This window comes from Helianthus annuus, chromosome 4 (assembly GCF_002127325.2).
Source record: "Helianthus annuus cultivar XRQ/B chromosome 4, HanXRQr2.0-SUNRISE, whole genome shotgun sequence".
In the NCBI taxonomy this organism is placed as follows: Eukaryota; Viridiplantae; Streptophyta; class Magnoliopsida; order Asterales; family Asteraceae; genus Helianthus; species Helianthus annuus.
The window spans coordinates 105,570,693-105,581,032 of record NC_035436.2 but is presented as its reverse complement, the minus strand read 5'-3'; positions in this window follow the sequence as shown (position 1 = coordinate 105,581,032).

Genomic DNA, 10,340 nt, shown 5'->3' with positions numbered 1-10,340 from the left:
ATAGATATCTACCCATTCCTCACAGGTCTTAATTACTATCTTCAAGTTTTCTACAGGAAAGAGCCTTTGCTCTGATACCATAGCTGTAACACCCCAACCCGGAAGGGCTGACGTGTCACAATAACAGTAACATAACCAAAAGTCATAATTCCATTTATTTATTTGATAAGGATACAACCACAAGACCATTAAAATTAAGATTAATATACAAGCGGAGACATTCATCTTAATTAACTAACATCTTCAGATTTATTCCTAGGCTTTATTCTTCTCTCTTTTCCCCTCCCAAAGTAACCTGTGGACCTGTATATAAAAATTTTTTACGGAATGAGCCGAATGCTCGGTACGGAATTTTAGGCTCAAATAACAAATAATGCTTTATATGAAATCTTATCCGGATGGAACTTTATGTGAAAATGATACGATGCAAGAACATAATTTCATAATCATATCTTACGGATGTACCCATGAGCAAACTTAAAACGTGACAATACACAGGTAGCTATTCCTGCATAAGTATCACATGAGATGGCGAATTGGCATACCCGTTATCCACCTCCTTATACTTAAATTCTAGGATCGATCCATACGCCTCCTAATAGCCTTATGTACCACACTTGTACTTAAGAGACGCCGTGAACTGATCTCTCCGTCACGGATGGAGCACATGATGTCGATGCCGCAACAACATACTCGTGGGACACTCCACGAGAAGCGATACTCAGGGTATCAGAGTACAAACGGTCTTATTCACATAACTTATAAGACTTATTTTCATAACAAAACGGAACATATATTGGAACATGCGATAATGAGTATAACAACATAATACTATCGCATGACATGAAAGCTAAATCAAATGATTAGGATAGGAATCTAACGGACTGTCAAATGAATCGATAATCAAAGACGTGAGGAGTTTTTAACAGATATAGTAATTTAGTGGTTTATAATAATTTGAATATGAAACAATAAAGAGTGGGGTAAGGATCCGTACCTTAATAACTCCAAAGTGAAGCTACCTTGTGCTAATATTTTAGATTTATATGGGCAGAGTTTAGACTACTGATTAATCTTTTAACCTAATTTAAATAACATGCACACAAACTAGGTTAGTAACTTAATACAACATTTACGATAACTCACGAGATCAAATTATCACAACGAACGACAAAGTGCGATACTTAAACATCCATCGAATTAACGACGAACGACAAAGTAGGATACTTAAACTCATCCATCGAATTAACGACGAACGACAAAGTACAATACTTAAACTCATCCATCGAATTAACGACGAACGACAAAGTATAACCCTAATGTGGGCAGCACTTAAACATCCATTGGATATATTGATCGATCGGAAAATGAATCGTAATAGCGATCGAGTTATTACCCTGATTGCGGCAGCACTTGGTGAATTAGTGTGTGTTGTGGACTGATTTAACTATAACTCGACGTACACAGAACTTATGAGCGTCGTTTCAACTTCCCAGATCAAGTCCCAATGTCCTCTATTTATACTAATTTTTGGGACATGCCTACCTACCTGCTTGACATGCCTACCTACCTGCTTGACATGCCTACCTACCTGCTTGATTGAGATGCCTACCTACCTGCTTGACATGCCTACCTACCTGCTTGACATGTCTACCTAGCTGCTTGACATGCCTACCTACTTGCTTGATTGACATGCCTACCTACCTGCTTGATTGACATGCCTACCTACTTGCTTGATTGACATGCCTACCTACCTGCTTGACATGCCTACCTACTTGCTTGATTGACATGCCTACCTACCTACTTGATTGACATGCCTACCTACTTGCTTGATTGACATGCCTACCTACCTGCTTGATTGACATGCTTGGATGTCTTAATTAGGGTTTTCTAGTGGTTTATAATTACTATTATTCTTTTTATTTCTAGAAAAATGATTTTAAATTTATGGGCATTACAATAAGTATTGTTTAGAGTTTACATGAAAGAAGAACTAGAATACGTATTAGTCTAGGAGGTTTAGTTTTTAAATATTTAGTCCTTGTAATCGTTTATTATTCAGAAAAATAAAGTGTCGATCTTGTTTGTTTGGGATCAAGAATCTTTATTATTCAGAAAAATAAAGTGTCGATCTTGTTTGTTTGGGATCAAGAATCTGGAGGCCTCTTTGTTTCTCTTTTTCAAATTTTCTTTAACAAGTGGTGTCAAAGCCTTTTTAATGGCAGTACTGAGAGTCGATTTTCGAGAAAGGGGAGTAGCCCCCTTTTCGCGGCGGGGCTGCAATGGTTGAATAAAAGAAAAAGAAAGAAACAATTGTGATCGTAAAGAAAAAAGAGCAAAGGAAGAAGTGTCGTGAAAACGGAGCACAAAAGGAGGTATTGAATGTTTAAGAAACAGCATTCGCTTGGCCGCATGAAATTCTTTTTATTCAGTTATTTCAAGGGGAAATACTAGATTTGTACTTGGTGGCATTGGTGGATCTTTTTTTTTTCAAAACTAGAGACAGGCCACGTGCATGGTTTTCCATAGCAAAGTTGTGGAATTAATTATGAGTTGAAATTACAAAATCGTAGATGATAAAAAAAATATTCCTATCCACCATCAACATAATATAATCGAAAGGCAACGGTGAAGCTGTGAAACCAGAATGGCGACGCGTTGTTGGAGTGATGATTAATGGTCCGAAAAACCATAAATGGAATGATTTACGAGCCCAGAAACATTCACAAAATAACACTGGATGATGGTGATATAGGCTACCAAAACAAAACCGCAAACATGGTAGTAGGTAGGGTTGTTCACGAGCCGAACCGAACCGAACCGAACCGATCGGACCTTTGCTCGTACTCGGTTCGTTTACAAACCGAACCAAGCGTTTTATCAACAGAATCAAGTCGAATGATAGCCATGCGATCCGAGTATTTTCAACCAAACGTTGAGCAAGTATCGAGTGTTGCATAACAAATGGAAAAGTGACGATGGGGTTGTTAGGTTTTGGAGTAAGATGCAGTTTTCGTCCCTAAGGTTTCGACCGATTAGAACACAAGTATAAATTTACGAAATAACAAGGAATAGAAAAAAACACTCAACTGGTTCTACAGAGATCATCTTAGTGGAAAGAGGAATCGTCAATCAATTGAAGCAGACCTTTGATCTAGAGTAAATTACTGTTAAGTCTTCGTCTTTTAGTGGTTTTATCCACTTGAGTCCAAAATAAAAAAGTTTAATGCACTGAGTCCCTAACCGCTCATTTTATAACGTTTTGAGTCCATATAAGGCCATATAATTGAGTAGGTTTACGCTTATCTTTATCAAACACAATTATAAGCTATTGGGCTTAGTTTTCTGTAACACCCCGAAAACGGGTTTGGTAATCAAACCCCGTTAATACTAAAATACGGGTAAAGTACCGTTAGAGGTAAAAGCAAGCTGGTGAGTATTAGGATTTTAAATAAATAAACCTAATATTAAATAAAATTAGTATAAAGGCTTTGAGGAAATAAAGTTTATACAAGGCCCGGTCTAACGGGACTTAAAATAAACTTAGTAATAAATTCCCCCGAACCCACTAATTTAACTAGGAATGTTTAACCTAGTTAATAGATGGGAATATTGTTAGGAATAAGTAGGTTGTGGCCTACTTAATAACGAACCAAACACGAGGGGTTAAAATGGGATAACTTAACAAAGTTATTTAATAAAAGAAAATCAAAATAAAACACACACATCAAGTGTGTGTTCTTGATCGACCAGGAGGGGCTCCCAAGAGCTCAAACCCTAGAACCCAACAAATCATCAAATTGAAGCCTGATTCAAGGTCAAAATCGATGCATGAATACGTAGAAACGATCACCTAGTCGTGGGGATCGTAAGGTATGTCAAATTTTTGATGTTTATGAAGTTGAGATTTTTGATGAACTTGTGAAAATCGAAATTGAAGCTTGAATGATTGGTGTTTGGGTGAAACTAGGATGAAATTCATGCTTAGAAACAAACCCTAGTTGAAAACTTGAAGAATTAGTACTAAAACTAGGAATTTGATAATTACCCTCTTATGTGCTAAGTGGGTTTTGATTGTATAGTGAAGATGATGATATGTTTATGCTAGAAATCATCATAGTTGATAGTTGATGCAAGATACTTGAACAACTTGCAAGTTCGAGTAATTGATCATAAGTGATAGTGGTGAATTTTGGATGTTAATCTTGGTAAAAAAAATAGCTAGTTAGGAACTAGTTAGTAAATATGTAAAATCATGCACATTAGGTGTTTGTTAAAATGCCTAAATGAGAACTAAGTGTTGATAATGTGCCTAATTGAGTCTTGTGAACTTAATAGTGCAATCATATGTGTTAATTGGTGATTTGACTTTTAAATAGTCAAACCGACCATTAATAAGATCGAATGGTAATTGTGATAGAAAACATGTAAGATGGAATAGTCATAATTAATGATGACTAATATAACCGTCTTACGAATTATGATGATAGTTTGACGCTTGACAAGCTAGGTAGAGGCTTGGAAAGGAAGCGGGTCAAATGAATCAAGCACGAGAAGAAAGGCGTATGCGGGATGCGAGGTAAGTATAGCTTACACTAGTCTTAGATTGTGTAATATTCCCTTAGCGTATAAATAACCAATGGAATAACTAAACAATTAAAATACGATGTTCCGTCGTGTAGGCGTACGGAACTAGATAATCAAAGATGAAAGAAACCATAATGATGGTTAAAAAGGAAGTAAATTGATAATTCGGTCATATTATGACGAAAGTGGTAATAAAAGGTTTATAAGTAAAAATGACCGTACCGTGTTAAACGGAGCGGGTCATGTAGTTGAGATGATAATAAATATCATCTCGAAAAGACAAACGGTCAATTCGGCCAAACGGGTCAAAAGGTGTAGACATCGCCTTTTGACAATATTGACTAATGATCTTTTGTCGAGTTATATGCTTACAGGAATAGAAATCCAATGGATACTCGCATCGCTCTTACTTAGCGATTAAAAAGCAAGGTATTTATAAATCGGGTCTACTTGTTGATCCGGGCCAGGTATGCATATTCATGTCGTAGTTTAAAATGCTATTTTGGTCGAATAAATGGGAAAGAGAGTCTTTCGTAGTAAAAAGAACATAATCGACCAAAACGCCCTTGTTGGCTAATTCGAGCAAACAACCTTTAAAAGTTGTTTGGAAACGAGTTCTATGATTAGGTAAATACTTAGAATAAATATAGAAGCATTCGAAAGCGTTTTAGGCTTGAAAATGCTTAAATACCCGTAACGGGTCAAAATAAGCATGCTAGTGAAAATGGGTTTAATTTGTATAATAAACCTATGATTAGAACCCAATATGGTATATCACAATTATTGATGAAGTGTATGAAGTATAGGAATCAAATAAATACGTTTATTTGATAAAATGCGTAACCGGGTCAAAATTTGGTATAAAGGGTAATAAGCCGAAGACTTAAAGGTCCCAAATTTTGGTAGTCCAAATATTGGATTTTTACTCCATGTGATGGAGAAATAAATTACGATCGCATAGGAAAAAGAATCGGGTAAAACGGATGCAAAACGAGCAAGTTATGCGAGTTTTAGCATTTATGAATGTTAGCTGATCTGGGCGCCGTGCATGGTCGTGCGCTTGGCCGCATGGTCGTGCGCTTCCGAGTAAATCAATGCACTGGCTTGTGCACTGCCAGTGCCCCCAACGTTGTAGGAACTGCATGGCCGTGCGGTTGGGTGCATGGCCGTGCGGTTGGGTGCATGGCCGTGCGGTTGGGTGCATGGCCGTGCATCAGCTGCCAGTTCAGTAAAATGTGCAGAATTGTCCAAAACAGTCCCGTAACCAAAAAGGAGTCCCGAATCGTATTCTAAACTTATTATAGAATGTTTATGGGATGCGATGAGCGTGTATGCATTTATATATGGAAAAAACTGGATGCAGGGTCCACCGTAAATTACGGTGCCACCGTAATTTACGGTGGAGATGAAAAGCCTTACGGAGGCCCCCTACTGGTTTACGGTAGGGGCATGTAAAACCAGTGGCCACCGTAAATTACGGTGCCACCGTAATTTACGGTGGAGGTCATGTTGAAATTTTTGTTTTCGTTATCAGATGTTTCTCGGACTCGTTTAGACACGTATTAAGTCCTGTATGACTAAAGCATTTCATGTTATTGAAATGTAGGTACTTATGGATGCCGGAGGACGATCAAGCTCAGTGAAGAACCGAACACGATAAAGACACACGCTTCCGCACTTTGACACATAGTAAATTTTTAGACAACGAATTTAATCACGTTATGTAGAATAACTCATGATTTGTAAAAGTTTTAATAAACCCGTATTTTTATAGCATGTGTAGTCTTAACTACACATCTAATCATTGGTAATTACATGCAGAATCGTTAATTAGTAACTAGGGTGTTACAAGTTGGTAATCAGAGCTCAAGGTTAAAAGAATAAAGTGTTCGGTTCGAGGCTTGATCGCAAATCCGGTAAGTACGTGTATGTTAATACCTTAGCATGCTAAAGTATTGTAAACAACACATAGGGTTATCGTGAAATACACGTTACCCCAAATTAAATGATAGATATGGTTAACAACATTTCGTGCGTTGACACATATAGTACAAAAACCTTGTACTATGATAAGGGCATTTAGTAAAGTTGACATTACTAACTTTGTGAATGTCTTGACTGAAGGACACTTACATTTAAAGATGGCAAAGGTTAAACAAATGCAAGATGTGATAGAGGAACAGTCCGAGGCATGACAAGAGGAACATGCCCATCAAGGACTAAATCGCGTAACAACCGCGAACAAGGCTAATGGCAAGAGAAGCCCGTTAGGGCAAGCATTATCAGGTGCACGTTTTAAATCATTGCATAAATAGTAATATGCAACAGATATGTAGAGATTGAAAGTTGCATATGTAGATTGATAACTTGGAAAGACCTGAATAGAAAACCTATCCGGGATATTGTTTCCAAGAAAAACAGATAGAGGTATTACTTACATAGGGCGTGATGTGAAAACTGTAAAAAGGTCATGCGTGTCATGTGTTAATCGCTTACTCTGGCCAAGTAAGTAGCGGCATATGATACCATGAACTTCTTATGGCGGACACGTTTACATCCAATGTAGTAAGGGCAGGGTGAATGGGACTAATTAAAAAGTACCCAAATGAATCAGATAAGCAAAATATTTGATAATAATGTAAACGCACAACCAAGTGACGGGAGCGTATTACATTAGGATAATGAGCCCGGGTGAAGGGACAAACAAGCATGTAAAATGATTTAGACAAGTATTGGGAGGGAGTGTACTTACACTCGAACCCAGAAAACATCAAGCATGTAAAATGATTTAGACAAGTATTGGGAGGGAGTGTACTTACACTCGAACCCAGAAAACATCAAGCATGTAAAATGATTTAGACAAGTATTGGGAGGGAGTGTACTTACACTCGAACCCAGAAAACATCAAGCATGTAAAATGATTTAGACAAGTATTGGGAGGGAGTGTACTTACACTCGAACCCAGAAAACATCAAGCATGTAAAATGATTTAGACAAGTATTGGGAGGGAGTGTACTTACACTCGAACCCAGAAAACATCAAGCATGTAAAATGATTTAGACAAGTATTGGGAGGGAGTGTACTTACACTCGAACCCAGAAAACATCAAGCATGTAAAATGATTTAGACAAGTATTGGGAGGGAGTGTACTTACACTCGAACCCAGAAAACATCAAGCATGTAAAATGATTTAGACAAGTATTGGGAGGGAGTGTACTTACACTCGAATCCAGAAAACATCAAGCATGTAAAACGATTTAGACAAATATTGGGAGAGAGTGATACTTACACTCGAACCCGGAGAATGTAAACATGTAAGATGAGTTAGATATGCATTGGGAGGGGGTGTACTTACACTCGAACCCGGAAAATGCAAATATGTTCCTTAACGGGTCATTTTTGTAAAACGTCGAACTTAAAGATAAAGTCAGAATATAAAAACCGAAGCGAGGTCTTAATGCATACCGGGAGGGTTGCAATAATAACAATTTTGGTAAAACACCCGGTGGATGGGTAAGAATTAAACACATGCGTAAACCAAGAGACGTGAACGCGGGTTGAAAGATCAAAGTAACGTGGATTACGAGTTATGACTATAAAATCTCGTATATAGAAATTGTGAGTAAATATGTTCAACTATTCGAAGTCGAACGGGTCGAATAAAGAATAAAGTTGATTGTTTATAAGTGATGGATTTCGCATTAATAGGTCAAACATGTTGAATACAATATAACGCCGAATGGCACAAATGAGCACTAGCCAGATAAAGGTAGTGTTAAATGCAAGAGAATAATGAGCCCAGCAATGGGACATAATCAAACACGAATGTATGTAAACTGGATAATGGTGAGCATAAGATAAACCGACGCATAAATGACGTGAGAAATCATAAAGTCGGAAAATGTGCCCGAAAAGAAACGAATGTAGCCTTAGACTACGGTCAAGGTCAAAGATAATATCAAAACGATAATAAATGATGTTAAGCAAAAACATGGTGCCTTAACGCCGTATGCGTATATAAATGTATACACATTTGAAGGAAGACTCGAATAAAAGATGATCTACGGGATCATCATAACCTACGAGATATTAATTAGAGCAAAAGGTCTACGGGGCCAAAATGACCCACATGTCATGAATTGAAGCAAAAGGATCATAAGGGCCCCGCCTCAAAGAGGTGGAAGCCTAAGGAAATAGCCTACGAGGCTAAGTGAAGGGACCTACGGGTCAATAGTGTGAGGTAAGGGGACTTGTTACGATTCCCCGTATAAAACTAAGATATTAAAAGAATAAATTATGGACTGTCAATATCATGGTATGGATAATTGACAAAAGTTAAAGAGAAAATCCTAAAATTAATACTTCGGTTTTAGTAAGAAATAATGTTCTTACAAATATAAATTCTAATAGAAATTTAAAGGGGGATGAAAGGTTGATATAAAATAAACATGATGTGACATGATCACGGTTAAGAAATGTAATGTGAAGTAGAATCACATTATAACCAAACGAGCGGTAAAAAGTAACTTGACTAATAAGTCTAGTTAATGAGACCGGTTAAGGTCATTCAAATAAATTAGTCGCTTGTAAGCGGTGGATTCGGTATAACTGAACCGAATAAACGAAATTGAAAACAAAAGAAATGGTTGCTAAAAGTGAAATATTTCACTAAAGACCTTTAAACGGGTCAAAGTAACGGATTCACAAAGAATTCGATAGGATATGAAAGCGAGGAATATCGCTAAGTTAATTAAACTAGTGGAAATAACGAGATTACGTTATTTCCAGTCGCATTATGTCGTGTAAGATACATAGATGATTAATAACCAAAAGAGTATTATCATACTTTTCTGGTAATACTAACAATCGGTTAAGATAGGAGAAATGCCTAATTGATTATCGAGAGCAAATGCATGGAGTTAAACTCGATAAATTACGTAAGAAAAGGTTTCGAGGACGAAACCTCTTTAAGGGGGTAGACTTGTAACACCCCGAAAACGGGTTTGGTAATCAAACCCCGTTAATACTAAAATACGGGTAAAGTACCGTTAGAGGTAAAAGCAAGCTGGTGAGTATTAGGATTTTAAATAAATAAACCTAATATTAAATAAAATTAGTATAAAGGCTTTGAGGAAATAAAGTTTATACAAGGCCCGGTCTAACGGGACTTAAAATAAACTTAGTAATAAATTCCCCCGAACCCACTAATTTAACTAGGAATGTTTAACCTAGTTAATAGATGGGAATATTGTTAGGAATAAGTAGGTTGTGGCCTACTTAATAACGAACCAAACACGAGGGGTTAAAATGGGATAACTTAACAAAGTTATTTAATAAAAGAAAATCAAAATAAAACACACACATCAAGTGTGTGTTCTTGATCGACCAAGAGGGGCTCCCAAGAGCTCAAACCCTAGAACCCAACAAATCATCAAATTGAAGCCTGATTCAAGGTCAAAATCGATGCATGAATACGTAGAAACGATCACCTAGTCGTGGGGATCGTAAGGTATGTCAAATTTTTGATGTTTATGAAGTTGAGATTTTTGATGAACTTGTGAAAATCGAAATTGAAGCTTGAATGATTGGTGTTTGGGTGAAACTAGGATGAAATTCATGCTTAGAAACAAACCCTAGTTGAAAACTTGAAGAATTAGTACTAAAACTAGGAATTTGATAATTACCCTCTTATGTGCTAAGTGGGTTTTGATTGTATAGTGAAGATGATGATATGTTTATGCTAGAAATCATCA